Source organism: Electrona antarctica (genome assembly GCF_951216825.1).
Source record: "Electrona antarctica genome assembly, chromosome: 2".
NCBI classification, from domain to species: Eukaryota; Metazoa; Chordata; class Actinopteri; order Myctophiformes; family Myctophidae; genus Electrona; species Electrona antarctica.
Window position 1 is genome coordinate 9,417,647 of NC_136807.1, and position 24,021 is coordinate 9,441,667.

Sequence of the window (24,021 nt, forward strand, 5' to 3'; positions counted from 1 at the left end):
TTATTGTAAAGTTTGGATTTCTTTTGAATTCATGTGTTGTGTTTGTGAAGCAGTCTTGGTGTCGTCCACTGGAAATAGACCATCTGCAAGCTTACAACTCGTTGCCAATGCCATTGCTCCTTCTGAGCTTGCAGATCGGCTAATTTTGAATAGCAAAAGTATATAGGGAAGTGTTACACACTTGTAGGCTACCGATGTCCTGCCCCATAACTAAAATTAAAGATAGGCTAGAGTTACTCCCTAGCGTAGCGCTTCATATAATATAAAGATCCATCCACTATTGCTGTTTCCACAATGAACAATAACAGTTCTGCTATAACACCCTTAAAAGGTGGATTTAAGTAACAGATCACATGCATTGTGGCTTTGATCCTGCATGCAAACAAATTAAAATGTTTATTTGAACAAATACATCTGGTGATTGATGGCAAATCAATTGTTCTCAGTTCCGCCAGAAGATGGCACCACATAATTTGTTCTCAAAGGCTACAATGGAAAAATAAAGGCAGGCTGCACACTCAAATCTGTGCACAACCGGGTATTACACACACACACCCACACACACACACACACACACAAGGCATAATCAACCAGTGAGATAGGATAGAATATATATGTTCATCACTTGATTGGTAAAAGTGTCCACACCTGTAACTCATGGGAGTTGTAGTCCTATCACTTAGTGAACTACAAAGGACACAAGTGTCTACTGAGACAGGGAAACACCACAGAAAAAATATTTACAATTATTTATGGAAAACAAAAAAACTAGACAAAATACAATACAATGCAAACATCAGGCAAAAGCTGTCATAAAGCAAGGAGCAAATGTAATCTTTTGTCATTTGTATAGTATAGTACAACACTCATGTCAAAGTGCTCATTTAAACCTTCTAGGCCAGGTATGGATCCAATAGAGCTCTCTCTGCCATAACCTCCTGTCGGTATCACCCCCTCTCTGAAGAGTAATCTGCTCTGCCATAACCTCCTGTCGGTATCACCCCCTCTCTGAAGAGTAATCTGCTCTGGCATAACCTCCTGTCGGTATCACCCCCTCTCTGAAGAGTAATCTGCTCTGGCATAACCTCCTGTCAGTATCACCCCCTCTCTGAAGAGTAATCTGCTCTGGCATAACCTCTTGTCGGTATCACCCCCTCTCTGAAGAGTAATCTGCTCTGGCATAACCTCCTGTCGGTATCACCCCCTCTCTAAAGAGTAATCTGCTCTGGCATAACCTCCTGTCGGTATCACCCCCTCTCTGAAGAGTAACCTGCTCTGGCATAACCTCTTGTCGGTATCACCCCCTCTCTGAAGAGTAATCTGCTCTGGCATAACCTCCTGTCGGCATCACCCCCTCTCTGAAGAGTAATCTGCTCTGCCATAACCTCCTGTCGGTATCACCCCCTCTCTGAAGAGTAATCTGCTCTGCCATAACCTCCTGTCGGTATCACCCCCTCTGAAGAGTAATCTGCTCTGCCATAACCTCCTGTCGGTATCACCCCCTCTCTGAAGAGTATAACCTCCTGTCGGTATCACCCCCTCTCTGAAGAGTAATCTGCTCTGCCATAACCTCCTGTCGGTATCACCCCCTCTCTGAAGAGTAATCTGCTCTATGCCCTGGAACCTAAGGGAGGAGATGGGATGAGAGTGATTATTAAAATTACAGGCTACAGGGTAGTTTTCATCTTTTCTCCTTTGTGTTCACTGATTCTTTGTTTGAGGGGGACGGATAGTATGCCAACATAGATTAGATTTTTTTGTGTTACATGTGATGAAAGGGCTGCCAATGAAAATACATTTTGGAACCTCATAATGTATATGATACAGTACAAGTGAGAAACCAGTACAAGTGAGAAAAACGCCCGTTTATCCGGTGCGAGGGGCAGTGGCCAGGCCGCCAGAGATGCTTTTAGCGGTTTCAGGGGGTCTTCCATTAAATTATTTATTTAATCTTCATGTACAAGATCATTAAATGTTTCCAACGTACAGGTCAGCATTATGCTAAGGTCGCTTAATTATTTAATTTCCTGTATGCATGCATGTGTGGGAATACAATACAATGACCCACACCGTCTACACTTCCACAATAAGGACAACTTTATTCATGCTAATCAAGTTATATTATTATTGTGCAAGTGTAGAGGGTGTGCGGGTCATTTTATTGTATCCGGATTCTGATCCCTGCCATCTCTTAGCTGATCAGGTGTGCATAAATAGGACATTGCTTTTTCCTGCATGCATGTAGAAAACATAGCCTAGAGTGCTCAGAAAAAAGTAATCAGCAGCCAATAAAGTTGCATTGTAAAATAAAGGCCTACACTTTTCCAGATTGAACTGTATGTCTTTGTGTCATGTGTATATACTGTAGTGTAGGCCTATATGGGGACCGCATGTAATAACGACGGAGCATTAGTCCGACATGCGGCTATGGTTAGGGTTTGAGGTGGGTTGTCGTTTGTCGGACCAATGACTAGTCTGCCTCACAAAAATTCAGCTTCAATGTGAAATTGAAGTTTTTCTTATAGAGCCAACAGGTGGCGTAGGCCTACATACTTTTAATAAATCTGGCTGACCCCAAGCATGCAAATAACTTTATGTTATCGTTCATAACAGCCAGCATTGTTCTCAAAATTCTAATGTGGACGTCACCTGGCATATCCATCAATTATGACCTTGCTTGCTCCTTGCTCAGGTTAAGCACTAAAAGGATTTATTTTCACCTCATATGTAGGCCTACAAGAAGAAGAAAATGTTAAGACTTGTGGTAAAGTCTCTGAGACAGAGTTGAATACTTTCTCAATATAAATATTATTTACAATGCAACAACTGTCAATTATGCTTCCAACAATGTGAATGCCCTTCAGCTATATCTAGCATGTCTTATTGCAATGGAGAAGAAAGGTTTGGCAAGGCATCTCTGCAATAGTCTTGTCTTGACAAAGAGAAATGCTCAGAATTCTCATAAAACTATTGACATTTTGAAAGTGAAAATTAGACAAAGTAGTCTAGTTTGCTTTGATGTGGCAATGCTATAGTGCAGGTCAATCAAGATTGATCTTCAAATAGTCTTCCCTTCAATACACCATGCCACAGACAATGGAGAGTAATATTCTGTAGATTCATAGATTAATAGATACTGTAGATAGAAGTGCAAACGTTTGAATTTATTAATCACTGTTTGAATGTCATATTTTTACCCAGTAAACCCACTTACATACTTTGTTGTACAATTATTTGCACAAATAGCCTATCTACAAGCTCACATCATTTAAATGGGGACTCGAGGTTCAAAGTGGTTAACACCGGCTGATTGTTCATGAGCTGAACAATTACTGGGCTTGATCACCTCAGTTTAGAGGGTAAACACAATGTACCTGTATAGGCTATGTCACCAGCAGCAAAATATGTCCAATCAACAGCACCCAGTTCAAATGTTAGATAGTGTTCAATTGTCTGACACTGAGTGGTGTGCATCTGAAGCAGAACGGAGAAGCAGAATGGAGAAGAGGGTGCGCCAAATGACAATAATGTCCAATTTTTCAACATGTTATCAAATTGTTATAGATATTAACCTTCACTTTCATCACTATATAAATTGAAAGGTAAAAATAAAAAAACCTGTTCTGTAATATGAAATTAATGCAAATTTTAAATCAAGTGCAGAATTTCCAAGGGGAATTTAGGATGTTGTAATTCTAACTGGGTTGTGGTGGGGACCACAACAATCCGATTTGGAGACACCTCCTCTCTTGAATTGCCTTCCCTCTTGGGCGGGCTGACTGGAAATACAGGAAATACAGATTGTAGTCTGAGAGCACCTCCAGTTTATGCACTATTTACATAATCTTTTTTTTCTGCCAGATCTGGCGGTGGTGGCAAGCTCTCAGGACACTGAATACAAAAAGTACAGAATTCGAATAGCCTAAGTTCTCCTCACAACAGATCAATGGATTTCAGGTTCAAAACAATTTAAATCGTGATAGAATGGGAGTTATATGAACAGTTAGTCATCAATGCCTGGGGAAAGGTCATTCTTTACTCATTTAAAAAGCCATAGAAGTGAAAACTCCAAAGGATTGTGCTTGCCATTTTAAGGCCCTGACATTGAGAAGAGATTTACTTCTCGTTTAAAGGGAAAGCTGTGATTGATGAGCACCTGACTTCAGAGTTTTTGGCTTTATCCAGACTATGTTGATTGCAATGTTACCATAATGTGTAGACCACACTGCAAATTTGACATGTTGGTCCTATTTCTTTTTTAAATAGCAAAAAGAGGCTCTACAAGCTGTGAGATTTTAGAGCAGCCTAATTACTATTTTTGATAAAAAAATATATATTTTGGGGATTTTCACCTTCCAGTAGGCTATAATGAAATGGCCAAAATAGGGACGCCGGGGTCGAGAGCGGTTAAACGACCTATCTCAGCTTCTGGTATCTGGTTCATTTCCTGTCCATGACCAGTATGGATTTCACAGATGTCCACAAGCAGTTAACCCCACCCTGTAACCGGCTACTGACTGCCGTTTCCAATTCTGTGTTGGGAGCCTGTTGCACTGAGCTGAGGAGGGTTATAAAATCCCGTGACCAAACATTGTCTGTCTGCCTCCCAGGAAGCTGCTGTCTGTATACGCTCACTGAGCTGATGCAGCCGGATCCAGCAGCGAGCAGCACTTCATGTGAAACCAGTGATTCAGGATGAGGTGGCTTTGTTTGCACTGTCACTAAACACCTGTTTTTGCATCAACAAGCAGCACCGCATCGGTTGTTTTTCATGAAGGCGTACCAACGTAAAAAAAGGATCACAGCGTGATGTAGGTAAGGGGAGCTGCTGATGTGGCTCGTGTCACGACGCAGAGCTTCCTACGGCTGCAGGGAGGTGCCAACAGAACCAGCGGGGGGCATCGTGAGCCTGCTCTGTGCTGCTGACGGAACAGTAGGCATTGATGAACCACCTTGCACAGAGACAGATTTGTTTTCTCCAACCATGAATTAAACATTGAATGTCATTACACTATACTAGCAAGACAGGGAGGGGGAAAGGAAGTTAAACAAGGGAGAGAATTGAGGGAATTAACAAGAAACAAAAACATGTCAAAATAATAATAATAATAATTCCACTTAAAAAAAGAGACGACATTCAGGTGGGATTTTATCGTCTCCACCAAGGAGGTGATGTTTTCGACCCCATTTGTATGTCTGTCACCATGATGCTAAATGAAAATAACATGTTTATCCATGTTTGTAAAAGAGATATTGTATCTCAAAGGGAATCAACCTGTAAATAAAGGTTAAAAAAGATTTGTATAAACTTCCCTCAGACGTTTTATTTCACTATTTCTATACCTCAATGGGCCTATGAGGAGCTTTAAAATAAACACATCTTAAAATTACTATCGCTTGGGGTTGTAAAATGTACTGTATGTGTATTTAATTGCATAACATTTGAGATGGTTGGCCTGCTGAGAGATGGGATCATGTCAGTGCTGGAAACTGGTTGGAGGGACTTGTGTTACTATGGTGGAAATCCCACTGATGCAATATGAGCCAGGAGCAGCGTTTGAAGTGCTTTGTGGCAGGTGATCAAGTCGCTTTAGAGGAAAGGATTCTCACTGAGGAATGACTCTCCAACAAGAACCAATCCAATCCAACGCAGTAGGAAAAATGCCTCACGATAAGGCAGCGTCGATAGATTGATCACATTGTAATGTAATTCTTCACTGGAGGGAAAACAAACAGATTGTACTGTAGAACCTTTACAGGTCCAAACTGGGTCACTTTTTACACTGTCAGAGTTAAATCAATGCTGAGGATGTTCTGTAGCTGCACTTGGACGTAGGCCTACCACCTTTCCTATAACAACTTAAGCCCTATATACTTTGTCAAACAAGAACAAGATATCTAAAATACCCAAACTACGAGCTCACAACAAGCCGGGAGCTTATAGATCGGTTATTTTCAAAAAGTTTAACAATTCTCGACAATTTTCGACCTCTAATGACATGTATGCCCAAAATAGGGATGCTATAGGTTGAACTTGAAAGCTCCCTGTAGACCAGCCCCACCTTTGTATAACAAATAACACTTCAATAGACCACCCATGCCAGGACTTGTGGCCCCCCCAGCAGCCCAGCCCTCATTGTGGGGGCCTGCTGTTGACTACAGGCCAAATGTACCTGCAGCGCTCTGAGGATTTGTTAAGAAGGTGGTCATTATATACACTTCTTTAGAGGAACACAAGCCCCATCTGTGGGGGTCTCTCCACATGGCAGATGGGTGGAATAGATGGGACCGCGAGGCCAATTTAGATATCAGACATTCAGAAGGCATGTTTCACCTCCTGAGAGGGGGGGGGGGGGGGGGGGGGGGGGGGGGCGTGAGGAACATACTGTACTAAACCGTCCATCAGCGGTCTCTCAAAGTGAGGTCCATGGACCGCACAGGGGTCCTTGAGGGGGTTCCAGGGGGTCCATGGACCGCACAGGGATCCTTGAGGGGGTTCCTGTGAGGTCCATGGACCGCACAGGGGTCCTTGAGGGGGTTCCTGTGAGGTCCATGGACCGCACAGGGGTCCTTGAGGGGGTTCCTGTGAGGTCCATGGACCGCACAGGGGTCCTTGAGGGGGTTCCTGTGAGGTCCATGGACCGCACAGGGGTCCTTGAGGGGGTTCCAGGGGGTCCATGGACCGCACAGGGGTCCTTGAGGGGGTTCCAGGGGGTCCCCAGCAAAATGTATTATTATATCATCAAAATCAGTTTAACCACTTTAACCCTATACATACAAATCTTGTCCTTGCCCAATACTTTGAGGTCCTTGACATAAAAAGAACCGCTGATTACCAATGGCTCTGCCCCAGTTGATGCATGTAAGTAAGGGAAGAAGTACCCTCTATGATTTAAAGTTTAGCTCAATAGGAATAAATTATTTAGCCCAGGGGTTTTCAACAGGTGGTTCGTGAAGGTATTGCATGTTAATGACCTGGTGACTTATGATTACGGTCCATGTAGTCATTTACTGACAAGTTGGAGGTCAAGAAATTCAACAGAAAAAGAGAGTTAGAATCTCAAGAGGGGGAAGTGCACGGTGACCAGATTGTCTGGTTGAGTAGTCCAGACCATATGGGCCATTGGTTGAGAAACATACACATCATGGGATGCATAGCAAGTGTTAAAAAGCACTAATCTTAGCCCATATTCCCGCCCAACACAACAGTGGTCAGTGGTTGATTCTATTGTCAGGGTGGTGGTCCCCAGGTTGATTCTAAGTCAGGGTGGTGGTCCCCAGGTTGATTCTAAGTCAGGGTGGTGGTCCCCAGGTTGATTCTAAGTCAGGGTGGTGGTCCCCAGGTTGATTCTAAGTCAGGGTGGTGGTCCGCAGGCTGATTCTAAGTCAGGGTGGTGGTCCCCAGGTTGATTCTATTGTCAGGGTGGTGGTCCCCAGGTTGATTCTAAGTCAGGGTGGTGGTCCCCAGGTTGATTCTATTGTCAAGGTGGTGGTCCCCAGGTTGATTCTAAGTCAGGGTGGTGGTCCCCAGGTTGATTCTAAGTCAGGGTGGTGGTCCCCAGGTTGATTCTAAGTCAGGGTGGTGGTCCCCAGGTTGATTCTAAGTCAGGGTGGTGGTCCCCAGGTTGATTCTAAGTCAGGGTGGTGGTCCCCAGGTTGATTCTAAGTCAGGGTGGTGGTCCGCAGGCTGATTCTAAGTCAGGGTGGTGGTCCCCAGGTTGATTCTAAGTCAGGGCGGTGGTCCCCAGGTTGATTCTAAGTCAGGGTGGTGGTCCCCAGGTTGATTCTAAGTCAGGGTGGTGGTCCCCAGGTTGATTCTAAGTCAGGGTGGTGGTCCGCAGGCTGATTCTAAGTCAGGGTGGTGGTCCCCAGGTTGATTCTAAGTCAGGGTGGTGGTCCCCAGGTTGATTCTAAGTCAGGGTGGTGGTCCCCAGGTTGATTCTAAGTCAGGGTGGTGGTCCCCAGGTTGATTCTAAGTCAGGGTGGTGGTCCCCAGGTTGATTCTAAGTCAGGGTGGTGGTCCCCAGGTTGATTCTAAGTCAGGGTGGTGGTCCCCATGTTGATTCTAAGTCAGGGTGGTGGTCCCCAGGTTGATTCTAAGTCAGGGTGGTGGTCCCCAGGCTGATTCTAAGTCAGGGTGGTGGTCCCCAGGTTGATTCTAAGTCAGGGTGGTGGTCCCCAGGCTGATTCTAAGTCAGGGTGGTGGTCCCTCGTTCATAATCAGTTGAAAATCCATGTTTTAGCCTATAGTTTAAAAAGATAGACTGCATGTGTAGTAAACAATTCCAACTCTTAGTCTCACTTTAGACTCATTCTCATACTTGTATTACGATTATAACCGCATTTCTGTACAGAATATATTGAAAACATTTAAATCCTATTTTCCTCACAATTTATTTAACAATCTGCAGTACTGGCAGTCTGGCATTCGTGCATGCTCAAGGAATGAAAGGAAAACCTTGCCCATGAATGGAAAACCTTCCCCATTTTCAACCTAAATCTTCATTGTCTGTGTAAAAAAATCCAAGTATGTGTACTGTATTTCTCTGCAAAAATGATGATATCAAAGGTGTCACTGTCATCAACATCCATGATGAGAAACATCAGTATTATTTAATAACATTATTATTTCTGTATTTAAGGAATCTTAAATCATTACATCGATTTTCCTTTAGCACTTAGGATTTGACATATAATCTCATTGAGACACACACACACACACACACACACACACACACACACACACACACACACACACACACACACACACACACACACACACACACACACACACACACACACACACACACACACACACACACACACACACACACACACACACACACACAGTCGGCTAATAACGATATACAGGTGTTGACTTAGCCATGTCTCCTGCTCGTGCTGGTTTTGCATCTTTGGTTTGATTTGAACAAAAGAAGTCACATGACAGATGAGCCCTGCCAGCATCCGCTCTGTGAATGGAAAGTTATTTGCGTAGGAAAATGAAAGTATAAGCCTTGGGAGAACACGAGAATATACACCTGTTGACAGTGCTGCAAAGTAACTAAGTACATGTACTCAGGTGCTGTGCTTAAGCACCTGCAGTTTCTTTCAGTGGTGAAATGTCACCACTGGAAGAACACTCAATGTTATAGTATTTGACTATTTATTTTGTAGTAGATAACATTAGAAAAATGATGAAGTCTGTGTGTTTGACTATAGGGTTTGACTGGATGGCTGAATTCCTACAATGACCATAATGCTCTAGTGCACTGCCCCTCCTTGTGGAGAGGGGGGGGAGCTGCGTGGGGGTGTGACTTTGTAGTTCAGGAAGAAAGTGAGACCACATTTTCATGACTCAAGTTTGGTCATGAAGATGGCATCATGACTAAAATATCTAAAAACACATAAAACCCCCAGGAAAGTGTTTCTTGTGTCCTAAACATCATTAAAATAAGATCTGGTTGCAAAAGGGGTGAAGTGGCTCTTTGCTTGGTACTTCTCCTTTACTTGAGTATATCCATTTCTCAATACTCTACTACACCTTTTTAAAACTCCTTTTTACTCCACTGCAATTATTAGACAGGTTTAGTTTACTAGGTTTAGTTTACCAGTTGCTTTGCCGGTTTAAGTTATTAGTACAGTATAACATATACATTGTGCCGGACCACTGGCATAGCGGTCCGGGCACCTAACAGGCTCAACAAAATGTCAGTGATGTTACCCATGTTTTAAATGGAGAGTTTGTACTTCTGCCCTCTGGGAGAAGGTACAAAGAACCAAAGTGGAAGTACATCAGGTGTAAAAAATCGTTTGTACCAGCATCAATCAACTAAAATGTCGAATGAGGCTTTGAAACAGCAGTGACTGTGAGAGGTTAGTTAGATTAGCCACACTATGTGCAATTGTATAATGTTGTGTCTCCCTCTGTTATGTATTTTTGTTTGTCACTGATGTTTTATGTGTGGCTGCAGCTGGGGTGAAAGCCCAAGACAAATATCCCTTGTGGACAATAAAGTTTACATTGACCTTGACCTAGGCTCAGTGTAGTCTGACCTGGTCTTTGCTGCCACTCATAGGTTTTAGTGAATGGAAAAGGCGTATTTTCTGGTCCTCTGGGCATTTATTTGACACAGCTGATGGCTGCTCAGTTGACTCAGATGCTTAACTTAAGATCCATACTTCATAGGACACAATGGAATTAAATTCCCCAGGACCTTTTTTGTGCTGTTAACATGTCTAACTAATAATGTATTCAATAATGTAACTCAATCAAAAATGTAAGTTAAGCGGTCAGCTTTTCTGTGGCACAATACAGAGTCTAATGATATGCACGCTCCACTCCACCCCCCCCCCCCCCCCTCCCCCACAGCAATGGATAACCATTAACCACGCCTACTTTAGATGTTTCCTTTCATCATCTTTTCATGATTCTGATCAAATAATTGACGAGGGGGAAGGGGGGGTCCTGACCCTTAGTGTCTAGACTCTATAGCCTCTGTAGACATTTTTAAAGCGCAGCTTAAGACTCACTTCTACACTCTTGCTTTTAATTGATCTTTTAATTTTTTTGTTATTCATGTCCTCACTGTATTGCATTACTGCTCTTGTTTTTTTTTATGTTTATGCCTTGCTTTTCTTTATTTTCTTTTTCTTTTTTCTTTTTCTCCATTGCTCTGTAAAGCACTTTGAGCTGCATTTCATGTCATGAAAGGTGCTATACAAATAAAGTTTTATTATTATTATTATTATTATTATTATTATTATTATTATTATTATTATTATAGCTCAAAGACACTTCAACCCATACACTGTATGGGTTGAAGTGTCCTGTACTGTACAGTATATGGCGATACAGGATACTATGGGTATGGGTTGAAGTGTCCTGTATATGGCATACAGGATACTATGGGTATGGGTTGAAGTGTCCTGTATATGGCGATACAGGATACTATGGGTATGGGTTGAAGTGTCCTGTATATGGCGATACAGGATACTATGGGTATGGGTTGAAGTGTCCTGTATATGGCGATACAGGATACTATGGGTATGGGTTGAAGTGTCCTGTATATGGCATACAGGATACTATGGGTATGGGTTGAAGTGTCCTGTATATGGCATACAGGATACTATGGGTATGGGTTGAAGTGTCCTGTATATGGCATACAGGATACAATGGGTATGGGTTGAAGTGTCCTGTATATGGCATACAGGATACTATGGGTATGCGGCTGCAAAGGGTCAAACCTGCTACTGTAGCTTCCGATTCAGCAACTCTAATAACTCAGCTGCGGCTGCCTCTTTTACTGGCTATTCCAAACCAGTATCCTGTTATATTATAGTGTGATAAGTGTGGTTTTGCAATTAATAAATAAAGACTAATTGTTGGATTTGTATCCATTTATCAAGTGTTATTCTGCAATGGTCGCTGTAACAATGCAGGAGACAAATGTAGATGCAAATGAATCCAGCATTACGACCAGTAAAAAACATCCAGATTAAATGTTAATTATCACATCTGTTGCTGTTGAATAATGACTGGAGAATGATAACAAAAAAACCTCTCTGAAGTGTTAAAACACATTCCCTCTTCCCTTCAGACTGAGTCCACGTGTCCTTCGTCCAGTGAAACAGACTCAAACAGACTGATTTGCATCCGATGCAAATCTTCAAACTGAAGCACTGATGTACAGTATATGACTGTGAATGACTGAATATGTATGATTGTGAATATTATTAATCCATTCCAAAACATTCAATATATATTTGATATCTGCTGCTATGTGATGTTTCTTATAGACTGAGGTACTCTGTTTTTTTTTAAAGGACACACATTATGTATACTTGATATTTGATATTATATTGTTGGTCAAAACATTGACGGTCCTTCCCTTTGTAGTAGGCCGAGCGTGAGAATCAGGTGAACTTATGAAGAATCCAAGGCATTCCGTTCAGTTGAGTTTAAAAGCCTTTAATATGGCCCAGGCGGTGGCGTAACCGTCTGGGCACCCGACTGGTAATCCAGTCGCAGTGTGCCGCGGGTTCGACTCCCGAGCCCGACACGGCCTTTACTGCATGTCTTCCCCCATCTCTCTCCCGTTTCCTGTCAGCCTACTGTCTGTCCCTTCAAAAACCAATAAAAAAAAGGCGTAAGCCGCAAAGAAATATCTTAAAAAAAAAAAAAAAAAGCCTTTAATATGTCATGGTAAATGGTAAAAATGGTAAATGGTGCATTTATATAGCGCCTTTATCCAAGGCGCTTTACATAGATTGTGCATTACATTCACCCATTCATACACCGATTGCAGCGGAAGCCACGCAAGGTACCAACCAGCACATCGGGAGCAATTTGGGGTTCAGTGTCTTGCCCAAGGACACTTCGACTAGACAGGAGGAGCCGGGATTCGAACCGCCGACCCATGGATCATTGGACGACCTGCTCTACCTCCTGAGCCACAGTCGCCCCTATGTCATGGCTTGGAGAGGTTAAAAACTATTATATTTATTTAGTTTGTCAGTGAAAAAAACGAACATTTTTCGTCAGAGGCTTAGTCGACGAAATTAACACTGGTTCCCCCCAGAATGCTGGGATTCAAGTGGTTAAACGTCAAGTATAAAGTGATTTTCAATCTGTTATAATGGAAACCGATATTCTATCAAAGAACGTGTCCTTGTGATATACTGCATCTTAGGGGGAAAGATTTACATATTTACGTACCGTAAAATGACATACATGTACGGTGCTATAAAGTAACAATGTAATTCAGGGGTGCCGTGGATGAAAAAGTTATTGACCTGAGCCAGAAAACCACTTCTTTTGAGAACCACTGCACTGCATGCACCACTGTAAAATCCTCAGCGTTATTATAACTCAGCGTACACAGATCTGGTTCCATTTGTACACTCTCTGAAGTACAAGTTAGGTTCCTTTTGGTTGCATTTCTAGACGCTCAGCGTTGAATTAACAGAACACTCAGTCAATTAAGGCCTCAGTCATTACAATATGGTGTCATTGTATGAAAATGAGGTGTTTTGGGGGTATTTTCGATGCTGGTGATGTGAGGATATTACATGATGTGTACCGTACGTTCTTCTGTGGACGCGTGGGAGATATCGACTTCCTGTTGGCGTGTGAATAAAGTAGCGATGGTAATAACAGTGTACGTCCCTGTCTGTCTGTCTGTGACTCGGGAGGCACGCTGAAACACATGCACGCACGCACACACACACTTCAAAGGGAGGTGTGTGTGCAGCGCACGTCCGTGTGTTGTGTGTGTGTGTGCTGGCGGGGCCTCTGTCTGCGGTCCCCACCCCACATGAATAGAGCCAGGCCCAGTGCAGTCGACAGCTGTCTTCTTTGAACCCCACGAAACAAAAAAAAAGGAGCCTTAAATCCACAGCCCTCCTCTTTCATGTGTTCATTTGATACCAGCCTTCCTCACCTCACTGTCACTGCATTCAGGTCCATGGCCTGCAGCATGAGGCCTCGACTTATACTAGTGCTACTACTGCTTCCTGCTCCAGGGCTCCACTTTAATGACGCTGTCTTCTCTCAACCTTTTAATGAAGTGGAAATGGATCTGTTATTATCTCTCATTTGTGTTTGAAACAAGAACAATACAAATATAACATTTTAACTAACTTATTATGGGCCCCATTTTATATTTTCCAAAACATTGCGAGATTATCTATAGGCCTACATTACAAGCTCATAATGCAGTGTGAGCTTGTAGATCGACTAATTTAGTTAGGCTGTTTAAAAAATGAAAAACTCCTAGTGACAAAGCTACAAATGAGGCCAGGTGTGGCCAGTTACACTGTCACAGAGTATGACAGTGTAACTGGCCACACAACATGGGTTAGGTTGTTTAAGAAAAAAAAAGAAAAAAAACATTTGGAAATTGTTTTAAAACCCAGAATAGGGATGTCAGGTTATATGATGATTCTGATCAAACTGCACTGAAGGATTTCTGTTGAAATGAGTTGGAATGTGTCTTTATAAGGCATTTAGTGAGACGTTACAGTAGCATGCATGACTGCCATAATATGTGAGGCACAGTTTGACAACATGGGGGAGGAAGTTCAAACGGTCTTAATGCTTTTTAACCTTCCTTGGCTCGGGCTGCAGATTACGGTTAGTCTAATGAGCACAACTGCAAAGGCTCCACGCTTCTATTCTCAACCAATCGCAGACTCACTTCAACAAATGGAGACGTTTTCATTGCTCATTCCTTGCTTGCTTGAAGTTAGACAACACCCCATATTTGGGGCGTAGCTGCATTGGGAATTCCTTATATGGTTATGGCAGAGTCATAGTGACATGAGCGAGACGATGTGGTCCACCGGCCGGCCACTGGCGGCCAGCCACCCTTTTCCAATTGTAATATAAAAATCACACCTGTGTGAACTGAGTGGTGTAAGGCCTGTCTGACGTAATGAAATCATGTCTGACGTAATTAAATCACACCCGGGTGAACAGGGTGAACATAGCAACCATGCTCATTTTTTCTGCACTAACAAAGCCAGTTGTATGAAATCACACCCGGGTGAACAGGGTGAACATAGCAACCATGCTCATTTTTTCTGCACTAACAAAGCCAGTTGTAGGAGTGGTTTACACCACTCAATAATGCTGGGTATAGGGGAGATGGTGTGTTTTCCAAAACAAGTCTTTTTAATGATGGGTGCCGGTGACATAAAGCTACAAACTGACACCCGTCACTGCGTGACGTCATGACACGCTACAAAGTTGAACAGGCAACTTTCTGAAGCGCTACAATCAATGTCAAGGTCAAGTGTCTCTTCCGCTGCCCTTCTCTCACCCCACAATTCCTGTTCTGTTACGCAAGTGGAAGAAAATATCATTTTTGCCGTTAGCCAGTTCCCTGTGCTATTCAACCCTACCCTTTTATTTACCGGGACGCTAACAAAACAAAAGCAACTTGGCAGACGTTGGCCACTATTGCCAGAGTACGAGCGCTTGAGCAACACTTCAATGGTGACTCTGACAGTGTAACTGGCCACACCTGGCCTCATTTGTAGCTTTGTCACTAGGAGTATGAGCTTAGCATTAGGTATAAGTGGCCCACTACCATGCCTCCCATAGACCCAATGGCCTTTGATAAAACATAAAAAAGCTACAGTACAGAGGTGAGCTAAAAATAGTAAGTTGAGGAGAAGAATGGGGAGTTCCGCGGTGTGTGCTGTGATAACCCGGGCGATTGGCCCTCTGTGTGTCCGCCTGCCTCCCATCCAGCAAGGGCAATTAGAAATTCTTGAGGGCAGGATTCCTTGGCTCAATGCGTTCACGTTTTTGTGTGTGTGTGTGTGTGTGTGTGTGTGTGTGTGTGTGTGTGTGTGTGTGTGTGTGTGTGTGGTTGTGCGTAAGGGGGCAGGGGCCCAGCACTGTACCAGGCAAAGGTTTCCACCAAACTGCTCTTGCATAACTCAGTGAGTGATAACACCGGTGCATTCCTCTCAACACACATCACAACTGCCAACATCTTTTCTCCTTAGCTTCTCCCCTTTTCGCCTTTCCTATGCACTATGCGGCTAACATAAAATACTGAAATACTGCCACAGTCTATACCGCTGTCCTGCGTTGAGTCAGTGCACGCACTTTCTTCTCGTTTCGAGCGGATTTAATCAAAGCACGGCAAGGAGCTGAGGTGGCCGGCCTGAAATGAAGACACCCTTTTCGCTCGGCGCTTTGAGGGGAGAGAGAGGAGACGGATTGGGGCTGGGTTCTCCTCCAGGGGTAGAGGTCACGTTCATCAAGAGGTAGGTCAGCTCAGGTTATGGCTGTAGGTGTTCCCACATCTATAGAGTGTCTGTCTGTCACCCTGACACAAAACAGAGGCTGCCTCAGGCGGCATGTCTTAACATGTGGCTCAGGTGGTAGAGCGGCCGCTTGTTAAACGGAAGGTTCCCGGTTTGATCGCCAGCTCCCCCTCAGTTAATGTCATTGAGCAAGACACTGAACCCCTGACTGCTCCCGATGAGCAGGTTGGTGCCTTGATGGTTTCCTCTGCCGCGTGTGTGTATGAATGGGTGTATATAATGTACATTGTACCTGTGTATAAATGCACAATTGACCATTTTAACATGTGAAACAATCTTTTTTTATTTTAGCCCCACATGAAGGGACATTTTTTCCAGCTGATGGCAGGATGTTGGCAAGACCCCTAAATTGCTCCCGATGTGCAGGTTGGTGCCTTGCATGGTTTCCTCTGCCATCGGTGTATGAATGTGTGTGTGAATGGGTGAATGTAATGCACAATCTATGTAAAGCGCTTTGGATAAAAGCGCTATATAAATGCACCATTTACCATTCACCATTATACTGTATGTTGATTCAGGGGCAACACACCTGCCTGTTCCTGTCCAAATGCATTGGCTATAACAGAGGTTGTCAAAGTGGGGTTCGGCCACCCCCAGGGCACCTCAAGGGGATTCCCGGGAGTCCTCAGCTAAATGATTGATAGCTTAAGAACTAAATGGACCCTTACAATCGACATTTGTACACTCTGTGTTCCCTGAGAGGGAACACAGAGGAGCTGTACCTGTCCTGCAACCTCCATGCATCGTTATCCATCACCCAAGGAACAGCTGGTCTCCTTGACTCCCGCTGCCTCATAGGGCCCTTTGCAGGGCTGTGTTGCGTCTTTGCTGCCCTTTGATTGGCTGTGGGGAATACGAAGAGGTCCCTGCGCCTGGAGACCTATTTTGTTGACAGAGAGAGAGAGAGAGAGAGAGAGAGAGAGAGACAGACAGAGAGAGACAAAGAGAGAGAGAGAGAGAGAGAGAGAGAGAGAGAGAGAAAGAGAGGTCCAAATTCAAAGGGTGTGTTTGGAAGGCTGTAAAAACAACTTTCAACTTGGCCGTCCATAATTTGGGCATGTCATTATACCGTAGATGACAATTGTCCAAAATGTTCCAAAATTGAATGACAAAAATATCAAATCTACAAGTTCACGGGGTGCCATGATGAGAGGTGTTGTGAGTTTGTACTAGATCTGCTATTTTCACTATATTGTCCTAGGAAGAGTTGTAATAGAGCTGAAGTGGTTAAACTGGCTGAAAGGTGTACATTTATAGACCTCTTACTGTGTGTGTGTGTGTGTGTGTGTGTGTGTGTGTGTGTGTGTGTGTGTGTGTGTGTGTGTGTGTGTGTGTGTCCGTGCTTGTGCGCGTGTGTTTGCGAGCCTGGGTGCCTGCATGCGAATCAGAGAGAGAGAGAGAGAGAGAGAGAGAGAGAGAGTGGCAGAAAGCAAGAGAAAAGGGGATGGTCAGCTGATGTTTGGGCCCATGGACTTTGATCCTCATTTCCTTCCTGATTCATAACATTGAATGAAATCTGCTGATCATTGACTTGCAGCCAGAGACCGGTCGGTGTGACTGCATTCAGTCCACGAGGTAATTTACTTGCAGCCAGAGACCAGTCGGTGTGACTGCATTCAGTCCACGAGGTAATTTACTTGCAGCCAGAGACCAGTCGGTGTGACTGCATTCAGTCCACGAGGTCATTTACTTGCAGCCAGAGACCAGTCGGTGTAACTGCATTCAGTCCACGAGGTCATTTACTTGCAGCCAGAGACCAGTCGGTGTGACTGCATTCAGTCCACGAGGTCATTTACTTGCAGCCAGAGACCAGTCGGTGTGACTGCATTCAGTCCACGAGGTCATTTACTTGCAGCCAGAGACCAGTCGGTGTGACTGCATTCAGTCCACGAGGTCATTCCATCCTCATGGTGTTGTGGCTTATCTAATGATGAGCATGAATCCTGTGCCTCTTTCGTCTCAAGGGATCACACATCATGCATTGCCTACAGCTGGGGTTCTCAACCTGTGGGTGGGGGGGTGGGTGGGGGGGGGTGTTCAGATTATATGGCCACGATTTGGCCGCGAGACATGGCCAAAGCAATTCCGGGGGTCACCGGCCAAAAAGGTTGAGAACCCCTGGCCTACGGTATCATTCACAATACACATGCACCGCAAAGAACAGGTATAAAATGCATTACATTATGACTTTACGCAAGATAGGGCCCCGGATGGCGCCCTATACTATGTATAGTTTCAATGTACAGATTCTAGATGTTTTGATATTATACGGTTTAGACCGATTATATAGGTTCTTGGTTTACCTTATATGACATATGGTCTAAACCAAAACTTAGATCATATGTCCAGATGAAGCAGTGTTTTGGTACTGAACTGTATGTCAAATCCTTTCTGACCAGAAACCAGCGGTCATTGTGTGCCCAGCTGAGAACTGGTATCCTGCCTCTGGCTATTGAGGTAGGGCGGTTTTCAGCGGTCCCAGAAGAGAATAGATTATGCATTGTATGTGACCTAAATGATGTGGAAAATGAATTTCATTTTATGTTTTATTGTACCCTGTATGATGATTTGAGGGTTCCACTGTTTGAGGTAATGCAACAAAGAAATCCTGATATATTCTGGGAAGATGATGGACAGAAGTTAGACTGGTTATTTAATTATGAAGTATTTAGGACAGCCCAGTTTGTTTCTAGAGCCTGGAGTAGAAGACAATCCCAGCTCTTCAAGTAGGTACATGTGTCTCCTGTCACAGGCCTAATGGTGTATTTTATTTTATGTTATATATTATGTAATCTGCCTCGTAAGGATCTGGAGTGTCAGTTTGGTATTCAATTGATCATTGTTTGCAAACCGTCATGTCGGTTTATTGTAATTGTTCATGTAAACTGTAAAAAGTGTCCTGTAAGTCCATATGGGCTGGGCTTCTTCGGAAGCATGACACTTAAATAAAGAATCAATCAATCAATCAAAATCATATATGATCCTAGAAGATTACTATTTCTATGCATTTGATGTATTACCTCGTGTTTTCGTTGCTTACTGTAAATCACTCTTCATTAGGAGCGTCTGCTAAATGCCTAAAGTGTAAATTGTTTTAGCTTTTGTAGCGTAGTCCTCTATAGTGACGCATTGGGCAGTGTAAAAGCGGCAATAACTGAATATTTGTAAGAATGTTGTTGCAACACAAGAAGCACATGCAATGGTATATTCCATAGAATTACCCTTTAAATGTATAAATTCCCTAGTTCATCTAAATATTCTCTGCTTGGACTGTAAATCTAGGCAATTCCTATGGTAAATGTAGATCAGATATACGGTCTGTAAAGATGCCATCTTATTTTTTATTGCCATCAATTGCCATTTAGCTATTTTTATTCCCATTTCTATTCTACTTGTATTATAATTAGAGGTGCAACAATTAATCAAACTAATCGATTTAATCAATTATAAAAAGAAAATATTGATCATTTAAGAATGAATCCCTATTTTGGAATTATATGCAATGTTCCGCGTATCGGGTTTGTTCTGTTCTCTGGGATTACTCACTTTAGTTTACAGGCATGCACCTTATTTAAACCACATTTAAACGTATAGTTTTTTAATAAATTAGTGCTCTACTTCATCGTACAAGAGTGTCATGCTAAAGTGGAAAGAAAAGCCAATCTACAAGCTCATGTAGGAGATGTACTATTTAATTTTTTTATTTAGAAAGTGAACGTACCATAGTTATCTGTCTGTGGGTTTAAGAATCATGTACGGTAACCATTGTAAAGTAATAACTACATTGGATCCATTTGAAGACAGGTTATTTTTGGACATACAAGGTTTCCGCCTGCCTGACAGCGAAGATGTATTCCTTGTTGATAACAAATATATTCATTATATTCATATTCACTGTTGATAGGCTGTACATTATTCAGATACTCACTGCTAAAGGCTGGTTGACATATATATTGTATTCAGTCTCACATTCACTTTGGATAGTCTGTGCATAATCAATCCATTCATATATCCATTGACGGCAGATTCACTACTGATAGTGTACATTTACTTTACTGTATATTTATTGACAGAATATCCACGTTAACTCAGTCAGACAACCTTCAGACTATTCTATTTTATCTCTATTTTTATCTCTCTACCTAAACCTATCCTGTGTTTCACTCTCACTGCTGTTGCTGCTATGAGTTTATCTTTATCTAATCTTATCACTTAATAGCATAATATACAACCAGATACAGCGCTATAGCACCGGTTATTAACTTTTTTTAATAACCATTTCCTGCCACAGTTAGGCCTGTCACAAATAAATTATTACATAATTGTCTACTCTAATCGCAATTATTTGAGTTAATGGCAATTATTTTGTCATAATAGTCATAATCGTTTCCATGTTGAAACATTTTCATACATTAAACAAGCTGAAATAGCAGATCTACAAGCTTACAACGCGTCACTTCGTGATGCATTGTAAGCTTGTAGATCAGCTATTTCAGCTATTTTTTTAAACCTTTTTTTAAGTTTCAAAATAATGAATGTCAGTAATTTCTTTGCATATTTCAGTTATTTGTCATATTTACCCTGTGCATTTATTTTATTACGAGGCAAACTAAATGTAATCTTTATTCATATGTTCCAATGTTCAATGCCAAAAACACAATGAAATCCTTAATCACAATGAATTGTGTGACAATTAATCATCAACTTAAATTGGTAATCGTGACAGGCCAGTAGCTACAGTAAGATGTCCAGGAAACCAAGTGGTTTCTGTTTCCATTCTTCATGAAGTGCTGTTCCAGTGAAGGGGCGTGGCGCTGCCTCACGTCCAAAGATTTAGTTCTGGTTCAATCTCTGGTTCACCCTCATATCCTTTATGAGATAAATGAGGTGATTATGGAGTGAGTTATGGCGTGTCATGACTGGGCCTTTGAGGGGGCGAAGCCAGGGTGTCTGGGTATCTCCCTGCCCACACCACTGCTGAGGTCAGATGTATATTTTGGCCGTGGCTATCGGGATTACCAAGGATTGTAAATTACCAAGAGCTACAAATCTCATTTAACACATTTTGGGCGGGAACCCCTTTTGGTGTTTTAAACATTATGTTATAATTTAGCTATTGAAAAATAGCAGATCTACAAGCTCATAGCGCGCCACCGAGTGGCGCGCTACGAGCTTGTAGGTCTGCTATTTTTGAAAAATCGGGAAAATATTTATTTCAGAAAACTGGAGGATTTTTAAGATTTTTTTTAAAAATGTTGAGGTCAGGCCTAAATTAGTTAATTGGAACCTTTAACACTGCTGTCTTGTAAATTGCAGACAAAGAAACCCGACTAGAATCTAAGCTTGTTTTCAATGTCGGCGCTGAACTCTACTGTCTGTCAGCGGGAGAAATGTCAGATATGTACAACAAGGCCACAAATAAAAAGTACCAATGAAGATCACTTGGAAAAATGTGGCGAAGGAACACAGAGAGATGGAGTCAGTTGCTTTTCTGTTTCACTCATACGATACTCAGTGGTAGAAAGTAACATTTACTTGAGCATTTCCAATTTACAGTACTTAATTTACTTCTACCCCTCTACATTTCAGAGGCAAATATTGTACTTTTACTCCACTACATTTATTTGAAAACTTTAGTTACATTATTATTACATACAGTAACCAATACAGTAACCACTTCAGCCCTATATACATTTCGACCATTTGAAAATAGCTGATCTACAAGCTAACAATGCGTTGCGACGCGACGCATTGTTAGCTTGTAGACCTACTATTCCACATCCCCGCAGGGAGTGCAGTGCCCGGTGTCGAGTCGGTCGGACCCACGGTTGTCCAGAACCGCCACAAAAGGCCTCTCTGCCCGGGCTCTGGACAGGGCCCCTGCCATGCAGGGTCCATATATGGAGCTGGCCTGTTCGGACATCACAACACTCCATATTTGGGCATGCCTGACACAGAACTCCATATATAGGAATAAAGGGACACAGAAAGACAGATACAGAAATCTCCATATATGGGCATAAAAGGGACACAGACAGAAGGGTGGAACGGTTACTCTGACACGGGTACAACAGGTATTGCATAGCCGGGTGGGGCATGGATCTCCAACTTCCATCGTTACCAACTCTGTGCACTACAGCTGAGTACCAGTCTAGTTCATAATAAAAACAGTACAATTATGCAGTCTGGCATTATGAATGAATAATAAAAATCACACCCGTGTGAAGTGAGGGGCGCTCTTATCATCGTACATCATCATGCATCATCTCATACTGGCCAATCAGAATGCCTGTTGCCTGTTGCCACAAATTTACGTCAGATTTGGCGGACATTTGACCTAATTTCTCCTTTCATTGCCAATGGCAAATATTGAGACGTGTGGGGTCAAAAGCTGTATATAGGAGCGCCCCTCAAAAAAGCAGGATACATGTATATACAAAGTGTAAAAGAATAAAAACAGACCCACCCATCCATCCCAGCTAGGACATAATTCTATAATCAATTGTATCAACTGAATGTCACAAAAAGCATACCTGTGCAAATGATGTTAACATTTTCCTCTTTTAAACGTGTACAATTTGAGGCGATCTCTCATTCACCTTGCGTTATATAGAAGGTGCCTCGATCGCACCTTCTCAAACACAATGCATGTGTAAGTAATGGGCATGGCGGGCCACGGGTCGATGTGTGGCGTGTCCCCAGCGTGGCAACGGGTCCCAGTGGGCAGGGCCCTGGCTGTGTCTTCACCTGACTGCCTCTCTGGAGGACGCCTCTCCACATCACAAACACATGTTGCATCATTAGCCAGATCTGCTGTTCCCCTGCACGCAGGGACAAGCAGCCCAGGGCTCCATGATACGGGCTCTCTGGGAGAGATCAGTGCTTATTCATGTCTGACACACCGGCTGAGATGGATTTGCTGGTGGCTCTGTAGCTTAACGCATTTTGACCTGAGATCAGATTCTAAAAATGTCTGTTTGAAAAAGTCAGTCGTTCTTCGATTTTTCAAAAATAGCAGACCTACAAGCTCGTAGCGCGCCACTCGGTGGCGCGCTATGAGCTTGTAGATCTGCTATTTTTAAATAGCTAAAGCGCTACATAATGCTAACACCAAAAGGGGTTCCCGCCCAAAATGGGTTAACGCACATTTGAATGTTATATATATGTGAGATATTATGAACAGAAGCTTGAAAACGTGGAAAGCTATGATGTCTTCCGAGGCCCATATTTTGAACGTTCACTTAATCTGGGAGATAAAACGGAGTGCTTTGCTTTGCTCTTCTTCTAGCTTTTGTTCTAATCTGATTGATGTTGCCTTCATGTACTGTCTTGAAATTGAAGTTATATTTGTGTGTGTGTGTGTGTATGTGTGTGTGTGCGCGCGTGTGTACAGTATGTGATGGGGGTTGCTTTTTTATAGATAGACAGTCTATCAATTGTATCAATTGAATGAAATAATCTTTATTGTGCAAATGTGTACATTCTGGCCAATGGGAACTATGTCTAACTTAGACTATTGTGTACTATAACATTTAACTATTCATTTATGTCCAGGCAGGATATCTTAAACCTTAAGCCACTGTACATACAATTGTGTAAATTACTTTAACCACTTAAACCCTAGATATACTTTGGTGTAAGAATGTCCGGGGTGCCCACACTTTTATGACGTGAGAGCTACTTTCAAAATGATCAGCTCAACAAGATCTACCCACCGTTGCTGAAAAAGTGAAAATAGTTTAAATATGTACCTGAGGGGGCTTTAGAATAGCGGCACTGGCATTACATATAGGACAAATGCACTTGGAATGGGAAATAGAGGGGGAGAAATCTAATAGTTAGGGTTTTTTTGTATTTAATTTGTAATGCTACAGACATTTGTGCACAGCAACACTGTTGAAAACAAAATATTGCATTGTGAGTTTGAGCTTACAGGCCCCTTTTGTCAATCAATCAAGTCACCTTTAACTCAAGTGGCAGATTCCAAAAATAGTTTTTTATATATTTATTATTTAAATTAAATATTCTTTAGGGACATGTCCTGTGATCTACCTGTACAGCCTTCTACCTTTTGGGCACCCCTACGCAACAAGTCACAATATACATTGTAAGCCTGTAGATCTGCTTTTTTCGCCAAATGTCCGTCGCCTGTTATGCCCTGCAGACTAGGGGCGCTAGGGC

General features: G+C 42.6%; 1 long non-coding RNA gene across 1 annotated transcript in view; it reads right to left on the bottom strand.

Moving 5' to 3' along the window:
* Window positions 1–11,894: 11,894 nt before the first annotated feature.
* The window catches only part of LOC306938451, a 55,944-nt gene continuing 43,817 nt past the window's right edge, over window positions 11,895–24,021 (bottom strand). Inside the window, exons 2-3 of the long non-coding RNA XR_013791726.1 lie at window positions 16,563–16,720; window positions 11,895–12,124 (exon numbers count right to left, since the gene is read on the bottom strand). This is a non-coding gene — a long non-coding RNA (uncharacterized lncRNA). The remainder of the gene's footprint in view (window positions 12,125–16,562; window positions 16,721–24,021) is intronic.